Source organism: Cervus canadensis, chromosome 4 (genome assembly GCF_019320065.1).
Source record: "Cervus canadensis isolate Bull #8, Minnesota chromosome 4, ASM1932006v1, whole genome shotgun sequence".
In the NCBI taxonomy this organism is placed as follows: Eukaryota; Metazoa; Chordata; class Mammalia; order Artiodactyla; family Cervidae; genus Cervus; species Cervus canadensis.
This window is the reverse complement of record NC_057389.1, coordinates 79303482-79325452: the sequence shown is the minus strand read 5'-3', so window position 1 is coordinate 79325452 and position 21971 is coordinate 79303482.

Here is a 21971-nt window from a genome sequence, read left to right as displayed (position 1 = left end):
GCATTTGCTATGACCAGGACGTTCTCTTGACAAAACTCTGTTAGCTTTTGTCCTGCTTCATTTTGTATTCCAAGTCTTCATAGAACCATTCAACTTCAGCTGCTTCAGCATTAGTGGTTGGGGCATAGACTTGGATTACCATGATATTGAATGGTTTTACTGTGATATAGAATGATACTGTTTAACAGCAATCTTAGTTCTCTTGAAACTAGTAAGCAAAAGGGCCCTCTTTTTGTTGATTTATTCAGGGCATGAGGTTCCTATAATGGCCAAGAGCAGAAATGTACCACGATCATTCTGTTGTTTTTGAGATTGCACCCAAGTACTGCATTTTGGACTCTTTTGTTGACTATGAGGGCTACTCCTATTCTTCTAAAACCAATAGATTTAAAATTTAAATACCAATAGATATTTATAGTTACCAAGGCTAACCTCGCAACAGTGACAAATATGAAATATTACCATACCTTATGAATCAACCAGCTCTATAAAGATAGTTCAAATATATTCTTATTTTATAATAGATAACTATTTGTATTTAGATTCCCTTTCCTTGATTTTCTGACAAGAACCCCACCTGTGAATTTACTAAATGCCTCATTCATCATCATATGTGAAGTATTTGGCATTATGAGAAAATGATAGGTCAGTTGAAGTCTTAATTTCTGCAATTTCTGGAGGAACTTGTGAGACTGGATTATGTCCCATAGAATCTGGTATAGAACAAGCCAACGCCTAATATTTTATGATCATTCTCCCATGGCTGCAAAACATGGGTCTGGGCAATAAGTAGACAGAAGTGAGAGTGGTTTATTTACTTTAGTGGTTCATGATCTATTTCCCCAATTTTTATTCCACATTGACCTTTTCCCTAAACTCTCCAAATTTAGAGGTTATTAGGATTCAATGCATGAATGCTTTTACCAGGGGACACAACAATTGTTCCATTGAATTAGAAGTTGAAACTGCTCTTGGCCATTTTAGGTACCTCATGCCCTGAAAAAATCAACAAAAAGAGGGTTCTTATGCTTACTAGTTATCCAGGGAAATAAGATTGCAGTTAAGCAATGGTAACAGAGAGGAATGTCCTCTTGGGACAGGAACTGCCTCTTCTTTATAAGATTATATAATGTCTACTCAGGCATACTCCTTTTGAGTGAAGTTTTGACACTACCAGGCAAGGAAGCTGATCAGCTGAGGTGCTACTGAAGGAAGGTAAATGGAGCATAGAATGGATAGTGGAAGAAGGAACTTACTAGTTCCAGCTACAAGCTCATAACGCTTTTAGAAACAAAGATTATTTTTGTTACTGATGTGATTTTCTCCTCATCTTCTCTTGTTTCCTTGCTGTCTTTTATAGGGTATATTTGAGATGATTAGTATCACAAGGGCTTCCCTTGTCACTCAGCTGGAAAAGAATCCGCCTGCAATGTGGGAGATCTGGGTTCGATCCCTGGGTTGGGAGAAGGGAAAGGCTACCCACTCCAGTATTGTGGCCTGGAGAATTCCATGGACTGTGTAGTCCATGGGGTTGCAAAGACATGGCTGAGCGACTTTCACTCACTCACTCAATATCACAGTTTATCTCTCAGCTTATAGGCCATCATTATATAGTGTTAGAACCAGAGGAAGGATGCTGGGTACATCAACTGATAAGAATTGCAATTGTTCCTTCGTGAGAAAAGGAAGAACATATTTGTGTTAAGCAGCAGCATGTTGTTGCTATTGGGATGGTGAAGACTAGAAGAGGGAATTCTGACAAAGCCAACGCAGGGACTGTATCGTTGTCCAGAACCATCTGACTCCCTTCCTGTGTGTGCTATCCTTCCTGCCCTGTAAGCACCATCTGCCAGAGTCTGAAGCTTGGTAACTGTCTCTCCCAGCGTCCTTGGGCACTGTGCCCAAAGCCCTGTCAGTCTTACTATTACTCAATAGCTACTAATTAGCTATTATTAATTATTAATTGTCAAATTAACTGTTTTAAACACAATATTCAATATATTGTACTGGAAATTTCTAAAATTCCTCAACTTGTTCAGAACAGTAAAACAAATGGTTGAGCCTTAGAGAACAGACTTCTTAGGGGTGAATAAAGTGGAAAGCCCCAAGGGGAACTTAAAGTCACAGGGAAGAAAGATTTAGTCACATCACCTAGGTACTTCTTGGCTACAGAGGTTCTTTTCATTGCTCACACATTGCAGAATCTGAACTGTGAAGAGCGTTGTTCAGTTACATTTTCTCTTAAAAGCAATACAAAACTTCTCTGTGAGATGTTTTTCCCAAAATGATTCTATTTCAGATGTAAGAATATAATGTTATTAATAGATGCAGACATCTCCAAGTTGATCGAAGTCCTATAACTAGAATTAAATTGAGGAATTTTTTCTCTCAAAGATACTTTGCTTGCAGAAGCATTTCCAAAGCTGCTCTTTTTATATCTGGAAGAGAGCAAGGAGTGTGAATAAGTGCTTGTTTCTGAGTTATGCCAAGAACTGATCTAGCATTTTAGACTCCCATGCAAAATAATTTCACAGGCTCTTGAATGTGACATGAACATGAACGCGACAAATCCCTTTATTATCACTTACTTGGCTTGGCTTTTCAAATTGTTTAAGGAAAAGAATACAAAAACATTCCAGAATGCTGTAAAAGTTTTGCACTCTCTTTAAGGTTGATGCCACTTTATCTATTTTAAAAATTTTATTTTGCAATGGCTAATTTTCAAATATTTGTTATTGTTTTGAATTTACATTACAGTATAAGCATTCTTTCAGATAAAAAGGTGATGTTGTCATTATTCATTTAACAATCTAAAACACCAACCCGTAACAGAATTGTGCACAGTAAGTCATTTCTCAGAGGTTCCTAATTTCAGAGTTGAAGGTGAGACAATTTTTTTTTCCTCACACAATAAAAAAGCTTTTCAGGATTAAACATAAAGAAGATATTAATGATACCAATAGACTATTAGAGTGAAAATCGGGCTTTGTTTGTCTCTGGGCATTAGGAGGGCACTATGAGTATGCTGGATACTTGGTGGTTTGGGAAGAGTATGTGAATGAGAGGATACCAAAGTAAATTGTAAGTAAATCAGCTATTTTTGCCAAGCATGTGGGAAATGCAAAAAGTGAGATTTATATCTTCATTCTTGTTAGATTAAATCTGTTTTTCTTAAAGGAGCTCTCTCTCTCTCTCACACTCACTCTCTCTCCTCTCCCTCTTTCTGGTTCTTTCTAACTCCTCTGGCAAATTCAAGTTTGAAGTTAGGCTTGAGTTGAGTCTAAGAAATTTCTGATTTGGAACACATTTGGCTCAGAAAGAATATTCCCATTCAGCCTTTGAATCATAGAAATCCTGCTGGACCAAAATAAATAGCACTGCCGCCTACACTCTTATGTTCCCCTCTTAGGGGCCTGTCTTTCTAGTTCACAAAGGTCAAGAGCAAGCATCATTAAAATGGGCATGCTGGAAAGGGGTAAATATCCATTTTGCAGTAACTTATGATTTAATCTAGCAGGGTAAGTGCAAGTAGCTTGGCTTTACTTTACCTCTTTTTGTTATGAATAGCACAATTTGATAAACACAAATTTTATTTTTACTTAATCACAGTCCATTAGAAGTCCATATGGGAGTCTTCCAATGCTACATGCCAGTAATGTTGGTTTAAATGCCTGTAAAGTTTCCCTAGCTAATCAGACTTCTATTATGTCATCACATAGACTTCCTGGGAAGCTTGTTTAGAGAACTGAAGTGGGAAGAAGGGTAGGCAAATTCTCAAAAGCATTTCATTGTGAATATAACCCTCTATAACAGACTAAATATTGAGGATAATATGGCAACTAGCACACACACATCTTTGCAATAAATTATTTCTGTTTTTTCTCTTTTGCACATTTTTGGCAACTCCTTCTGTGTCTGTTCAACCATCAGTTCCCCATATGTTGGAGGTGTTTCCACATTTATTAGTCAGACTGGGTCGGTTGCGATTTGCAGTGTTTACTTTCACAATAGCCGTGTGCACTATATATTTCTCGAAGGGGAACTGGTGCAGTGCTTCCCATTTGCCTTCAAACACTAGCAGATGCAGAACCGTCAGATCATTTCCCCTTAACTGGCCTTAGGGACTAAAGGAATTCAGAGGCATTCTAAACTAAGTGGTTCCTCTGTGTTGCCTGACTTCACTTCTTCAACCTAAGGATAAGAGTCTGGGTAACACATCCGACTCCTTTCTGAAATATTCATTTCCTTTCTTTGTTTTTCTTTTGAGCATCAAACTTCATAAACTCATTTATCTTTAGACATTCACGCTCCATGTGAGTTGGTATTGAAAAAGTATAGCATTGAAAACTAATCTTGAACTTTTTGCTAATGCTTCTTCGGATATTTTTGAAAAGACCGTAGCAGCACTTAGCAGACAGGTCCTTGGAGTCAAGTGGCCTGGGGTCAGATTCTGACTTTGAAATCAGCCCCCGGATTACTTGTGTGTGTGTGTGTGTGTGTGTGCATGCGTGCTAAGTCACTTCAGTCATGTCTGAGTCTTTATGACCCTATGGACCATAGCCCTCCAGGCTCCTCTGTCCCTGGGAAGCCCCCAGATTACTTAAGGCCAGTCAAATCCTCTGGGTCTTTCATCAATAGACCACGCCTCATAGACTCTAAAACCATGACCTCCCTACCCCTGGTTACCCACACCTTTTGCCATTTGAAGTTATCTTAATTACAAATCTGTGCATATATGTATAAATGTACACGTACCTACATATATCCACTAGGCCCCCAAATGAATCTGGGAATACAGAAAGGGAGAGGACTCAAAGGAGAATTTGAAGAATATGATGAAACAGAAATTAATGAAATTGGAGAGACTTTAGGGATGGTGTTGAACATGGAAACTTGGGGGAAAACAGAAAAGAAGAGAAGCAAGTGATAGTTTAGAAAAAAACCAAAAGATAATTATAACAAGAAAAGAAATAAAATCCCAAACTTCACTTGTCTCCATTTTCTTTTTCCTTTAGCAAGGAAATTCTAGTGTACAGATTTTTATTGATTTATCTCTGGTTTGGCCCCTAAGTTCTAAATTTTGGCCAAGAATGAAAATTCCCAGCTGAGGATGGAGACCACATTTCTTTGTGGCCAGAAGTAACTGGTTAAACACAGAATGTGTTGGGGCCTGTGAGACTTAAATCATTCAATGAGTGTATTTCCCAAAAGCCATTCTACAGTGAGGTAAGCATTGAATTAGAATTACCCTCTGAGTCCCACAATTCTTGCAAAACAGGCTTTTGTGATTTAGGGTGTTGGTGTGGACCAAATCTTATTTTGCCAAACAGATTGGCCCTTCTTTTAAAAGCTTTTCATACTGTTAAAAAGAACTACTTTTACAAGTTTATAATATATCTTTATATATATCCTATTTATTTACTCTTATTTTCTTATATGATTATTTTCTTATTTGAAGTCCAAAAATATTTCAGATGGTTTCATGAATCCTGGTTCAAGAAGCAGAAAATTGTACCCTGCAATTTTGGACAATATTTGTATAATCAGTATGGATTCTAGAGTCTAAATTTATAAATTTTTTAAAAAAGAGAGCAATTCCAAATGTTTAACATGCTACAGTATTTCTAAGCAATATTATGAGGGTCATCCAGAAAACTTCCTCAAAACCAGATAGTTACCAATGCAATGGTATATTTTCATTATGTGTTTATTTTCATTTTGCAAAATATCCCTCAATTTTAAAGCAGTTTTGAACAGTAGTCATGCAGTTTACTGGATGAAGTTTACTTTTATTTCCGGTTATTTGTTAAGGAAGATAAATGTTACCTAGCACATCAAACACATAAACCTCAAAGATGTCACAGTTGCTTCAAAATGTCCCTCCTCTCTGTTGTTTAATTTATAGTTCGTTATATCTGACAATGTGGAGAATGCCCGAGTGTTAAAGCTAGGACCGTGGGAATATCTATCAGTTTATATGTTCATGCCATTTGTTGTGTGTAAACTCCCAGCTGAGACTGTCATACAGCTTGTTTTTCTCAAAGTGAGGATGTGTATGACAGTCTTATTTTTCCCCACTCCAAATAAAAATGAAAGAGAAACAAAATCACTTCATAAAACTGGTACGTGTGTGCTAGGTTGTTTCAGTCATGTTCGACTCTTTGCAACCCTATGAACTGTAGTCCGCCAGACTCCTCTGTCCATGGGATTCTCCTACTCCAAGAATACTGGAGTAGGTTGCCATGTCCTCCTCCAGGGGATACTCCCAACTCAGGGATCGAACCTGCGTCTCTTGTGCCTCCTGCGTTGGCAGGTAGGTTCTTTACCACTAGCACCACTTGGGAAGCCCAAGAAAACAGGTAGAGTCTACTTTTCATTTTCATGCCCTGCCCTTTCTGCCCACAGTCACATTTTTTCTATGCTATTATTAGTTGGGGTTAATGTGGGTTTTTTTGAGTGACATATAGCAACTTATTAGAATTACAGTCTGTCCAAATAAATATTCTACTGAAATAATATGTCCATTATGTATTCATTCATCTAAGTACTCAGAATAGGGCCTGGCACACAATATACTCTCACAACATGTGAGTTATCAAACACTACATTTCAAAGAGGAAAGCAAGTTGGCAGTCAGCCTGCTTAGCCCATAAGGGAGAGAAGAAAGGAGGGTTTGGGTTGCAAAGAGTGAGTTTAGGTTCATGGGCATTCTTTCTTTCTTTTTTTTTAGAGGAGACTATGACTTAACAGCAAGATTGCTATGCTATTGCTATTACCTTTACAAAATCCACCGATGATGCTTTAGTTGAATACGCTCACCTGATCCCTGAGTCAGGAAGATCCCCTGGAGAAGGGGATGGCTACCTACTCCAGTATTCTTGCGTGAATAATTCCATGGATAGAAGAGTCCTGACAGGCTATAGGCCATGGGGTTACAAAAAGTCGCTGAGTGACGAACATTTTCACTTTTTCATTGAATAATGATTCAACACACAGGGCAAAGAGGGATGTCTTTGAAGAAGGTACTTTAGATAGAATGTTAGCAAATCTTACGGCTTGGTTAAAACAAAAATGCATATGTGCTTAGTTGCATCTGACTCTTTGCAACCCCATGGACTGTAGCCTGCCAGGCTCCTCTGTTCATGGGCTTTCCCAGGCAAGAATACTGGAGCAGTTGCCATTTCCTTCTCCGGGGGGTTTTCCTGACCTGGGAATTGAACCTGTGTCTCCTGGGCCTCCTGCATTGGCAGGCAGATTCTTTACCACTAAGCCACCTGGGAAGCCCCAAGAACAAAAATGAGCTATTGCTAATTCAATCTGATTAGCAGCCTCATGAAGACTGCTCCTCCTCCCTGCAGCTGACTGCATGCATGGTCCATTCTTAAAAACAGATAACATTGTTTTGAGCACTTACATGTGCTTTTCATGCACTTTATGGTAGACTTCTCACAAGTACTCCAGGAAGCAGGGTTATTGTTTATGTTAATGATGAGGAAACTGAGGTTGAGGGAGGTTAAATTGTACATGGGTTGCAAACGAACTCAAAGAGCTGGAACCCAGGTTAAAAGTTTTTAAAGCTTATCCTCTTAGCCACTGTTCCAATCTGCCTCCTTGTTCTAGTCACTGGGCATGTTCTCAATTCTGTAAAGTAGCATCGTGCCTGGGACATTGAAGTAAACCTTGAATTTATGTTGAATTTTTTTGACCCATCTAATGTATGTGGATGTGTATTTATTGTTTTGTGAGACACACAAAGTGGAAACCACAGTTCTATTTTATACAGAGCCAGGGTGGACCTAGGACCACTACATCATGTTGCCCAATAGGGTTGGTCTTCGGATGGTGGTTAGTTATTAAGCATCTTTAGATGTCAAAGATGGTATCACTTTTGTATACTTATTAAATAAGACAGTGCTTGGTACCTGTAGTATCTTTATAAACAGTTATTCACTCTTTTACTTCAAGTATTTTCCCCCCATTTTCATGTTCCTGCTTTTTTCTATAGCATTCTCTATTCTCATACCCCTGTCTCCTGCTTAGCATTTCTTTTTCATTATTCTTATATATCTAGACTTCTTTTTTCCCAAGTCTAAGCCCGTAACTTTCAGTTAACTGCTTCCAGGGCCACCCCCAAATACCAAACAATGCTTCCCTCCTCTGAAGTTTGAGAGCTCTTATTCCTTATACCACTCACATGGCACTTACTGCTGACTGTTGCTGGCAATTTTCCAAATTTTGTAAGATTTCTTTTTCCCCTTCTCACTAGTTATAAGCTCTGCTAGGGCCGGAACTATTTTATATAAATGTGTATTTAACATAGTTGCCAAATTAGTGCTTTTTTACATAGTGAGTTTTCAGTTTACTACAAAGACAGCTTTATTACCTGCTACATTTCTGTGTGGAGGAAAAACATTTGCTCCATGTGGCTGTTCAGTTAGTTGCAAAATGAAACTCAGGTGCAAAATGAAACTTCCATCTTAAAGAAGAATACTTTCAGTCAAATTTAGACTCTGTGTGTGTGTGTGTGTGTAAATATTCTGAGCATATATATTTAGGTTAAGAAAACTTTAAAATGTAAATTTTTTTTTAAAGGAGCTTGTAATGAATGTCACATCATCAGGTCAAATTAGTACTTAGTAATTTAGGAAAGGGTGATAACAACCCCTGTGATGTGAAACTTGGGGTCTAGATGCTAGCATTTACTATGCCAGAAATTGCAATGGTAATTCACTACTAAATATAGTGAGAATGTGCTAAAAGTGACTTGTTAATCTAAAGGGGGATTTCTGATTGGGAATGGGCAAAGTATTTGCTCATACCCTGTTACATATTGCTTTATAAACGTGAGAAGCCTTGTTTCACAGTTAGTGCAAAGGATGTTAACTTAAAAAAAAAAAAGATACATAAACGAGTCATCTTTATGTTTGCTCAGACTCTATGCCATTATTCTTTATGTATTATTTTCTAGGGTTGATGCCACTTACTTTGATTCATTTATTCAGTTTCTCTAGGGATCCTGCTCAGGACCCAGGGGGAACATGCCTCAGAGATGTTAAAGTCTTACATTCTGCTAGCCACTCTGCAGCAGAATCTACACCTGACCTCTTTTAAAATCATTTCTACTCTTGGACCCTGCATCATTTTTCCTTTTTTTTTTTTTTTTTAATTTCTGCTGTTATCACAAGGTCTTCCTGCTAGAAAGCAGTGATTGTGCTAATCTCCACCTTTGGAGGTGGTTGACTATTTTATTTGTTTTGGTTTGTTTAATTGGGAGATTTTATAGTGTACCAAAGTCTATAATATAAAAGTGAATTAAACTTCTTTACATAATGAAAGGCACAATCAATTCAGCATAAAGATAATTTCTTTAAAGTAAATCAGCTCTGTTTGAATATCATTGAGTAGCAAATGCTGACTTAAAAGGATCAACAATTAATTCCATGTTTTAAAACATATTTTTAAAATGCTCCTTGCAGTATATCATCATCCACATAGATTTCATTGATACTTCTGCTTCCTTCATTTAAAAGAAATATGATTACTTGTCACTTATCCTCTTTCCCAAACCTCCACCAACACCAAAAACAATGGGAAGAGTGATTGCTCCATGATTTATGGCTAATGCTCAGAATTTTCCAAAAGGTGGTGGATCTGGCAAGTCTGCCTGTTCTTTGTCATATGCTTTTTCTAGTCACTGTATGGTTGACCCTTGAATAACTCAGAGGTTAATCCGTGGCGTATAGTCTATAGTTAGTCCTCTATATCTGCAGCTCCTCCGCATCCTTGGATTCATTCAACCATGGACCATGTGTACTTTAGTATTTACTATTGAAAAATATCTGCTTACAAGTGGACCCACATAGTTCAAACTCACATTATTCAAGGGTCAACTGTGTTTCATATTGTTTTGGGTCTGGAAAGCTGCTCCTATTTCAGGCTTATGTTAAGTAGGATAAGGTTTATCTCTTTGGATTTTCCAAAGTGTTTCTTTATTTCTTAGAGAACTTCTGGGACCTTCATTCTTCTGTTGGGAAGGAACACATTTTTTTTCTACCCTTCTAGGTTCTTCTGACTGATCTAAAAATTAAAGTGACATTAGACAGATTAACAGGAACAAATCAAATTAAAGTTGAATACACATATACATGGAAGAGACCTGGAAAAACTGAGTAACTCACCAAAACGGCCAAAGGCATCTTTAAACATCTTTAGACATCTTTAGCTGTCTTCAGCTAAAAGCAAAAAAGGATGTTGGGGATAATGGGTTGGAATTTATGGGGCTGGGGGGAAGGCAGTTGACATGGAGACGGAAAATCAAATGTTCGGTAAATAAATGTTTGTTGGGTCATGCAGAAACAATAGGATGCACATTGAACTCTTATCTCCAGACACTGTGTAGATTCCCCCCACTACATCTAGCTCATATTCTTTGCAGATACCTCTGGTGATAGGTCCATTCTGGAGACAGGCCCTCTATCTAAATTCTTCAGGTTGTTAAAGAAAGGTTGAAGTTTTTTTGAGTCTTTTGGGTCTTGATTTTTTTTCAGCTTAAAATAATACACATCCCAAAGAGACATTTTGTGGTGGCAAGTTTTGTTTCCTTACCCTTCAAAGACGTTAGAACCACTGAAGTACATTTGTACTGTGACTCCTTAAAAGTAAAACAGCCATGTGGTGTGCATTTTAAAACACCAGAAATGCACAAGCCTTTCTGATCTCCTTTTCTTCTTCATAAATCTAGTACCATTTGGAAGGGAAATTAGAAGAAAGGTTGGAAAGACTAAATTATCTTTTACTGAAAGCATAGAAGGATTAATAGAAAAAGTACCTCTATTAGTTTTCTCCTGTTTTCTCTCTGTTAATTCCCCCCCCCCAAATTATACTTATAATGAAACATCACAAAGCTATCATGTTAAACAATCAGAGAGAAGTTTTTATCCCCCTATGTACTGTGAAACCTCAGGTAAACTTACATTTCCTAAATATGAGAATCTTTCCTATATTTTTCAGCTGTAGAAGAAAAATTAATGGACACCACACACACACAAAAGATACGTCCCTTTGTCAGAATGGGGAATCATTTCTCAGTTGAAAGTACAGTTGTGGCCAATGGACTCAACGAAGGTAAGACAGATAATACAAAAAGACCTTTCTGTTGTGTCTGAATCAAGGACCAGCACCTGCAAGAGTTAACTGCCACTCCACCTTCCTTCAGGCAGCATTCCACTCATCTGGAGCTCAGCCTTGTTCAACACAGCTCATTGCTTTTGCTTTGCCAAAGTCTGCTGAGATATATCCGTTTGGGAAAGAAACTGAGATTACACAAAGCTAAAGGGAGATGTGTGGAGACGAATCCTCGACTGATAAGGTCTTCTTTGGAGATGTTGATAGTCAACACATTCAGAAATATCATGAGGAAGGAAGCAGATCCCTTAACAGGGCATGTCTTTATATCCTGCACAGTGACATATACATATAATTCCCTTTTGTCCAATGGGACTGTTTTTCAATGAACTGGCAAAAAAGAACCATATGATTTTTAGCAGTGTAAGGAGAAAATGCTTTGTGACTGCTTTGTGCTGAATCGTACTCTCTGAACTTGTTGTATATGCTACTGTGCATGAAAGGGGACGTATTTTATCCCCCCAAATTGAAGAAATAATGTGCCAAGGGGATAGGTTTTAGATTTGAGACAAAAGTGACTGTGCCCTATTTAAAAAAAAAATGTGGCAAATAAGCCGACTGCTGAAATATTTTTAAAAGGAAAAGAAACCTCAATTGAATCACATCAAAAAATATACCCACAATAGTCCAGCTAAAATCTAACAGTGTGGAGTGCATTAAGCTACTGGAATCTTTGTCTTGCAGCAGCTTCAAGAACATATTCTTGATACAGAGGGGCAAGGTGCGCACTGGAAACTCACATCCCACACCACATCACAGCTGCCCCAGGCTTCCTCTCATCTTTTCCCTCTGTTCTCCTTGCCTCAGAAATGAAAGGAAGAAACGAGAAAACCTGTCCCCATAAGGCTGGTGTGAGACGGGAGCGGGAAAGGGAGCGGGAGGGGAGGAAGGAGGTTATGGCGCTGTCAGTCAGCACCAGAAAATGCCATTTATGTGGCTCTAGTGCTCACTAAGGAAGCAGAAATAAAGCACTCTGATGTGTCGCCGTCCCCTCCCCCATTGCACTCTCGCTCATTACAGCTCTTTCTTTAAACTGCTGGGTAGACAGCTGGCAGCCAGTGCCTCGGAGGAGGCTGGAGTAAGGGAGCATATAAATTACTGTTGCATTTTACAGCTAAGATAAACTCAAACTGCAGGGTTATAGCCTGAAATGACATGAAGAGAAGGCTCCAGTCGGCCTCTCAAAAGAATAAGGAATCGAAAATGGATAGAAAGAGTTACTCAGGGAATATGGGATCATGGAGAAGGAAAAAAAAATCTGAACAAGTTGTGTAAAATCTGCTGCTTTAGTGGGTCTTAAAGAGCTTATGTCAGCTTAATTCTGTGTGGTAGCATAATGTAAATCTATGGGAAATGGGGCTTTCGGCATCTCTGCTCTATTCCATTTCTGCAGATTGCCAAGCATGGCAATAAATGTCAAGTGATTATTTATTTGATCATTAGAAACTTCATTAGATTTTGATTTGATGCTCTTCAACCTCCCCATTCCCCACAACTACCACCAAAAAGAAAGCTCGGTTTTGAAATTCAATTCAGCTAGTTTGATTGGGAAAAAATGTTATGAAATAAAATCTAGTAAATACCAGCATCTAGATGACAACATTTTGAATAAATATAGAATCTCCTCTCCAAGGAGTTTGTAGCACTTTGCTAATGCGTTGAAAGATAACTTTTGGCTCCAGTGGTAAAATTTTTGGAAGCCTCTTTAGTATTTTGTTACATGGAAGGCTGTTTCTGAGGTGAGATCAAACCCCTCTGGCTACAGACAGAGACTAATTGTATGTTCTTGGCTTAAAAGTCTTAACTCATAATGTATTTAAACTTTCACTCAGCTTTCTTGGACGTGATTTATTTGCAGATTATATCACCTGGGAAAGAGAGTCTGTGGGTCCTTAGGTGGCCTCGGTACTAATTTGAGGCTGGTCTGGTTGGTGCCTGCCTGTTTGTTTCAGCCCTGGTCAGAGCACTGAACCCGAACCTTATTATCTTCCTAAAACAAGGTTTTTAGCTGTGGTCCACGGTGTCAGGCGGGCTGTTGACAGCTGACTTTTTCATTGCAGTTTCATTTTCTCCTGTGTCTTTTTTCCTGAGAAGCATGTAGAGTGTGGGAAACAAAGGAAGGATGAGAGAGACAGTGCTGCAAGAGGCTTGCTTCCTCGGGGAACAGCACTTGCATGTCACAAGCTCCACCAAATAGGAATTGGACTGACTTTCATAACCAGGGATTTGAGCGCAGTGTGGGGTATGTATTATTGCCACAGAGCACACGCTGCATAGGAGCATAAAGAGACAGGCTTTATCTCTCTGCCTGGAAACCTCTTGGAACCTTCTGGGAGTGCACATTTTAAATCAAGAATCAAAACGTTTTCCCAGCACAACTGCAAATTGAAAATAGGCACTTGAAAAACACAGGCAGAGATGTAGGAGAATGACTTTGAAATGCCTACAATCCACCCCAAGCCACCCCGGGTCTGTCTGTAGACATGAGCAGTATTCATCTCCAGTAAAGGGTATGTAGCACTTGGTAGAAACAAATGACAGCTGACAAAGGGATCCATTATATGCCTGAACTTGCCCCTTGCCAGCACAAAGTACTTTTCTTTTCTTTTTCCATCATAAAGAAAGGGCAGATATTTTTATTTCAAGAAGCAGTCTATAGCCATAGATTATTTTTTTCCTGTAGCACTTTCTAGTTCATTGCAATTGGAACAATCACATTAAATGATGAATTTCTTTCATTAGTCTAAGTGGTGTGAAACATGCAGGGAAAGCATGCCTAGGGATATGTTATTGTGCTGCATGTTTAAAAACAACAATAACAACAGTTTGGAGGTCAAGAAGTCCGTCTTCTTTCTGTGGAAGAAGTTGCTGTCATAAAAACAAAGCAAAATTTTAATTGCTGCATATTGATCAGTGACATTTATTGTGTTCCTGATGGCAAACTGCGCTAGGCTCAGCTGGCTAAAAAGCATAAGCCTTCAAGGATCTGTGTCTAGTTAGGAGAACGGACAGCCCAGGAAAGAAAGGTAAGTCCTTCCTGGGTGAAGTCTTTGCTAAAGAGAGATGGAAGTTATTAATAAAGGAAATGTGTGAGGCCCAAAGCCCTCCAGAGCAGAGAATAAGAGTTTGGGGAAGTGGTTTCTTCTTTATGCAGGGATGTTTGGAGGAGCTGAAAGACTGTTGGTTGAGAAAAGGAGACAGGGAATCGGATGTACTGAGGCCCAGAAGAAGGGATGTACTCTAGATGAGGAGAGGGAGAGGCCTAATGTTAGTTGATCATAGATTCTCTGTGAAAGGAGGGTTGCCAACTATGAGACAGGCAGGAGTTTGGGCAGAAGTTCCCCATAACCAAGCTGATACGCTAAGCAACAGGAAGCAATTATGATATGGCCTGCAAGGGTGGCCTGTCTACGAGAGTGTGCTGGAGGAGCGTGGGCAGCAGAGATTGTGAGTCTGTGAACCAAGCTTTTTCAGACACAGCTAGCTGCTGTATCTATGCATTTTATTCTAGGTGATTTGTCCATGCACAGATCATGACCCAACATTCAATCTTGTGAGGGTGAAAGATATGGACTTAACTAACACAAGAAAGTGACAGAGGGCGGAGGAAACAGCAGAGGAAGGCTGAGCGCTGTTGCAAAGAATAGCCTTTGTAGTTACTCAGTACAGTCCCAGGGCTCGGATACGGGCTGAAGCACAATTTCTCAGTTCCAGGTCCTACAAGCAGCTTGGGTAGAGATGGGAGAAGAGCAGTGTGATGGAGAGGGTTAGGAGTTTAAAATATGAGATAAATCCATAGATATGGACAGATTGCTAAAGCTATGTGACCAGTCAAACAAGAACGGAAGCATAACCAGGTGTATTGCCAGAGATGATATTAGTGTGTGTTTGTGTTTCCTTTAACTAGAGAGGTTGCTATCTGAGTCTGGGTGATACAAAGGCAGAGAATACCTTAAGACAAACATTCCTTGCTCTGTGAAAGGCCACTAGGGTACTTATTTATGTAAATATAGAGCAAGTATTTATATAAATATTTGAACACTTATAATATTCATAAGTGTTTATTATATATATATATATATATATATTTAAATAGTTACAAAAATTTACATAGGAAGTTGCCCTGGGTCAGTAGCCTAACAAGATGTATGCATTTTGAGTGACATTTTAAGAAAATGCTTTATTGATTATAATTATGGAAGCTAGATAATAGGTATGCATATATTTTGAAAATTTATATTAAATATATGTTATTAAATATCAAATACATTATTTAATATATAAAATAAAAAATTAAAATGTATTACATATTAAATATTTATTTAATGTAAATTTCCAAAATGGGGGAATTAGCTGTGATGTCCACAAAGAGGTGGACTTGGCTTAGCAACTGAAAAGCAACAACAACAAACCATAATGAGGGAATTAATGACTAGAAGACAGAGGGAGCCTCTAATGGACCATGGAGCAAGTCATGATCTGGTGTGCTGCCCGGCTTGAGGCCATATATTACAATGCCAGAGCTTTAACCCTGGGGCAAGACACTAAAACAGTACAGAGGGACTTCCTTCTCTCGGGACACCATCAGAGAAAGATTTTGCTATAACATGGACCCTGAGCCAGAGTACCATGTTAGACTAATGGAGCTGTGGACCCAGCCCTCCTGAATCAGCGGGAGAACGAAGGCCCCTCCCTGTAGCGAGAATCCTCCCCAGACAGACTCAGGCTTTGCCCAGCTCCTGGTCACCTAGTGTTCAAGCCGCACCTGGAACACTTTTGGCAGCTCAGCTCTTCCCTGCCCAGCCCCTTGGCAGGACTCACACCAAAACGATCCCATCTCTACCATCAAAGAGGTCAGCCTGGTCTACAAGGAAGTGACTGAGAGAAGAATTAAGAGCCTTCTGAAGGGCTGCAGAGGGCTGGTTGCATCAGGGGCCCATAGAATCAGCTGGAGTGGAGAACGTAACTCCTTCCCAGTGCTGTGTACAGTCTTCATTGTTAGCTTTCTTGGCTCACATCATCTCTCTGTTCCCAAACTATTTAGAATTCATTCACATTCTCAAGTAAATGTGAATTCTAGAGATTTATGACCAAAGAAGACTTGAAGAAAGCTGTCTGAATGGGGAACGGAGGAGTCCTGCATACATTTGTTTGAAGACTAAGCTCAAAATCTCCCTTTCCTGAAGTCTTTATCACCTGACCTAGAAATTGTTTTTTCTTCATCTTAACCTTCCTTTATTGGCACAAATATTTCATTTTAAATTATAATTTATATTGAGATTTCCTAGCCACCCCACCTCCCCCATAGTGATTTTAAGTTTCTGATTGTATAAGGGTAAGTTAAACAACTTTGTAAGTGCTATGGTTCATAACTATTGTGTGCTGAGTTCTTAAGAGGAACTGAACACAGTGCTAAGTATTTTACATGTATGAACACATTTAATACTCATAAAATCTTAAGAAGTGTATGTGATGGTATTAACTCCATTTTATAGATGAGAAAATTGATGCACTGAGAGTTAATGTCCAAAATCATAAGATTTGAACCCAGATATTCAGTTTTTGGAGTCTGAACCATTAATAAATATCTTTTCTGCCATGCTCACAACATGTACATATAGCATGGACTCAGTAAATACTGATGAATGACTAAATAGAAGTGGAATTAGTCATGACCTAGGATCTGAACAAGGCTCTGAGGTGGGACTGTGCTGGTAGGTGTGGATAAGATGTACCTTTTATGTGATGAGATCTGTGTGGGAGTTAGAGGGTAATATCAACTAGCTTACACTTCAACTTGTGAAGTAGACAGAGAGAGGGTAAGGGGGAAGAGAATGGTTACTAGGCAAGTACTAGACAATAGAATATAAAAACAATTGGTAGGGAAATGGATAAAAAAAATTAGAGGCAGAATATTTTTGGGACTTTAGGTTGGACTTCTCTGGCAAACTAAGTGCCAGAGAAAATCAAGAAAAGAATGTGGCCAGACAGTGAGAAAAGTCTTACCAACCAGGGAAACCAATGGTATCAGTTAGAGATATAGTTGGTTGTAATCAATAATATGTTAACAAAAAAATAACTTAAACTTTGGGATATATTTTTTTCTTGCATGACAAGATATCCAGAGTTTCACTGTTGGTAGTGTTGGTTTATTTTCAATTACGATCTTCCTTTCCGCTTGGGCATCTATGAATGTTGATTTTCATCTCCATGGTTATCTCATGGTCACAAGATATCTGCTATAGATCCAGCCATTACATCTGCCTGGGTGACAGAAAGAAACAATGAAGAATAAAACCTCCCTCCTCTATTCTCCTTTACAAAGAAAGCTTTCTATGGTGCTATCTTTCTCAGCAAATTTCTACTCAGAATCTTATTGGCTAAACAGGTCACAGGGTCACCCCTAATTGCCATGAATAGATTATGAATCACCAGGACTGGGCAATTTGATGTTCTGAACAAAGTCACAATTCTTTTAGGAAGGAATAGAGATTGTTTTCATCTGAAAAACAAATGAGAAATATATACATTTCCCAGTTACAGTAGGAAGCACATATCTACTTTATTTTGTCTTAGACCTATTGTGTGGTTGCCTACCAAGTAAGTTCTATAATCATAGCGTTTCATGCTCATAAATGTCCCAATGTCATTCTTGGCCAGCATTTGTTACTTTGCTATGATATGCCTCATGACATTGTTACTGTTTTGGTTTGCCAATTTGAGTAACATATCATTAAGTAGTTATAAGACATTCCTTTACAGAGCTTTAAAAGTTTTAAAAGATAATTTTTATTCCGGCAACTTCTCAGTTTGATAATTTGGAGTCAGAGTCCTGTTGGGGCGGGGGAATGAAACCCAGATTCTCCAGCCTGAACTGGAAACAACCCATAGTTTCCTTCTGTGGGAAGAATTGTATCAGATCCTCCTGCTCTGTGTGTGTGTGTGTGTGATAGAAAGAGAGAATAAATAGGCCACGTATATTGTCTCTTGTTATTAAACTCACCTATTGAGTTTCAGTGTCAAATCCACAGTTCTTTCCTCTTTTTCTATCCTCCGATTGCTGTTGGTGTTTCATGGATTTGTGCCTGTGATTTTTGTATAATGGCCACATTTACACTCTATTTAATTCTAGTATCAATTTTAATTAGACTTTTCAAAGTTGGTTAGTTTAATGCAAAATCATTCTAGCATTGTTGTAAGTTTTTTTGGGGGTGATGGTTTTACAACTCTCAAATCCACAAAATTGATATGCAATGATCAAAATAAGAGCAGAAGTTTAAAAATATATATATTTTAACTCTATAATCCTGAAAAATTAAGTTTTCTATTCTATGATGATTGTAGATTAGTTCCCATCTCCTTACATTAAACATTTCTTCTTTCTTGTACAAAGCTGTCACATTTGTAACTGACTCCTCAGTCCCTTCTTATTTTAGTACAAAAGAAAGACAACTGTATTTAGAAAATTATTACAAAATTGCCTTTAACAACTGACAACATTATGTGTATTCATTTATAATAATTGTGTACTGTTCTGTCTTCCCCACTGAAGCACTGGCTTCTTTTTGGTAAGCACTTCACCTTATTTTCTGTTTCTCAAAAACTTTGATTTGGTCTTATGTAAGCAAGGGGACAGACTGACAGACCCTGGGGGTGGGGGGATAAAATAAGCTTGTGTCCTTAAATGGCTTTTCTCTCAGCCTGAGACCGATGATAGACAAACATAAAAATGTTCTCATTGTTCTCATACATTTCTTCCATTCTCAAAAAAGAGGAACCAACACTTTTAGATGCTTCCACTTCTTGAATCCTTTATTTCAAATTCTCCTACCCGCCTCTGAGCTCCTGAACCATCAATTACACCATCTCTTTAGCATCTTTAATCTCTTCCTCCCTACTTATGCTTTTCTCTCAGAATGTTCTCAAACATTTGAGAACGCTTGAGAAAGCTCAACTTTCTCATCCTAAAAACCCTTCCCCTCAGTCAATCCTTCACTCCTTTTCCCATCACTGTCAACCTCTTTCTCCACTTTTACGTGTTCCAATCATTCCTCACTTGCATTATAATCTGGCTTTCACTGGATTAACAATTGTCAGCAAGAGGTTTGGATGAAAGAAGTGGATCTGGCCCGGACTCCACATGGGCAAATCTGTTCTAAAGAAACAGAAGGTAGTCTGTTCTACTGGGATTTGTAGCAAGACTAGAAACATTTACCAGGACAGACGCAGATTAAGCCTCTAGCTCCATATCGTGTGGAACACGGTTAATGATCTTGTCTGTGGATGAGGGAGAGTCATATTAGAACTTTTGGAAGCTTAACTGAACCCCCAGATCCAACATCAGATAGTCTAGCCTGAATCATGCTGAGTGGACCCCAGGTGTATTTAATCAAGGTCACATTCTCACAGGTATAATGTGAATACTAGAGAATGAGATATACTCCAGTGGTTATCCACTGGACAGTTAAAAGATAAAACACATATATTTGCATACTCAACTCACAGGGAGAACTTAAAAAGAGGCTAGATCTTAAATCCTTATGGTCATTCTGGATTCTTTATAAAAGCCCCATTGATTATAACATAAATGTGCAGATGTGTTTTGCTAGAGAATGAGGAAAACTGGGAGATTATCAAACCCTTTGGAAAGTAGGTATGGATCATGAAACATGGCTGGGATGAAATCAGACAGCAGATTGAGGGGAGGATCTTTTGGAACAGATGACAAGCAAAGTTAGGCAAGGGGGTGCAGCCATGGGAACACACATCATGAAAGATTTAGGCTCTTGACTGCTTTTCCCTTGACCTAGAAGAGGCTCACAATCTGTTCTTCATATATTATGATCTTGTTATATTGGGAGATGACTTGGTAAAGCCTGGGTGCATGTGTTATGACTTGCATAATGTGAAAGACACTTGGAGGAACCGAAGAGATTTTGAGGATTCCTTGTTGTCTGTGGGTCAAATCTGTGCCCTCCCTCTTTCTAGATGCATTCACTGGAGGTGCAGCTTAATGAGTGGAACAAAATGCATACATGTATTATTAGCCTTGCCTTCATTTTTGTGTCATGCTCTCTCTTCTGCCAGCATGTGTTTCTAGGTGGTCTGTTTCTTTGTTTTGTTTTTTTATTCATTTTTTAATATTTATTTTTGGCTGTGCTGGGTCTTCACTGCTGCATGTGCTTTTCCCTAATTGTGGAGAGTGGGGGCTCTTCTCTGTGGACTTCTCATTGCAGTGGCTTCTCCTGTTGCAGAGCCTGGACTCTAGGGTACGTAGGCTTTAGCAGTTGCAGAGTGTGGGCTCGAAAGTTGACGTTCCAAGGCTCTAGAACACAGACTCAAAAGTTGTGGTGCGCAGGCTTAGTTGTTCCACGGCATGTGGGATATTCCTGGATCAGGAATAGAACCCTTGTATTGGCAGGCGGATTCTTTACCACTGAGCCTGTGTATGAAAAATCACCACCATCGTGCTAACTCCCAATCCTTATACTCAGTTCAGAGTATGTATTCAGTCCAAGCTCAACTTGATCCTGGACATCTCCTCCTGAACACACCTTCTCGGTCTGCTTCTCTCCACTACTCCACCAGCTTCTTTCCTAGAAACATTGATATTTACACAGTAATGCAAGATAAACATAAGCTCTTTTATTGTATGTGTTTACATATGTGTATACATTCTTTCCATTTCATCTCTAATATATTTCCCAATTTCATTTCTTCCTCTGCATTTCGCTCCCATATTGCCCTTACTCCTCTCACTCAGGTGATTCTTCCTGCCTGTTACCTCCTCCTCACGTCACTTTTCATCGGCATTGTGTTTCTAATTCACAAATCAACTTAAATGAAATAGAAAATAAAGTATATAGTAACGTTTGAAATTTCTATGTAGCATGTTTTTAGCAAGTATCACCAAATTTCTATGTAGCATATTTTTAGCAAGTGTCACCAACCCTATTAGTTTTATCTACCCTTACCTCCCTGGCTGCAGTGATAAGCCCTATATTCCAATACTTTGATAGACAAGCTTTTCTTCTATTATAACATATTCATTACTTTTTGATCCACGATTTTGTACACATTATTTCTTCTAACCACAATACTTCTTCCTTCCGTATTTTCTCCAAACGTCAAGCACATAATCATCCCACAAAATCAAATTCATATGTTATGTCCTCAAGAAACAGTGCCTGACTCTTACCATCAGACCTCCTTAGAAGTACTCTTCTTTTTTCTTAAGCACTCTGTATACAACTCTATGATAACATTTTTGAGGGAGGATGTTTAAATATTTTTTGACTGAGCTTTTTTCATTTAAACTTATATTTCTATAACATAGAACAGTGGTTTGTACATAATAGCTTCCTAATAAGTGTTAAATAACCAAAGAGGGAGCAAATCTAGGGCAAAGTCATGAAATACTAAGAGTGGAATTCAAACCACCACTGGAGACGTTTGTTGTTGCATAGAGAAAAATTCCCACCTAATTCAAATGGCAAACATAATACACATGGTACATATATGCTCTCTCCCTTGGGTAGTTTTTCACTAGCCCATTAGGATAGAAACAGAAAATTTCCTCAACTAACATTGCTAATTTTATTTAGGATCAATGTGCATTTTTTTATTCACACAAGAATGAGATTTTCCCCTAAGGTTGCTAGTGTAGGCTTCGATGATGTATTCACAACATTTACCTTCAACGAGTAATGATTCATCTCCCTGGATCTCACTCTGAGTCTGTAGTAGATCTGGAGAATTTTCTGAAGTTTTCTTTATGTCCAGCAAGA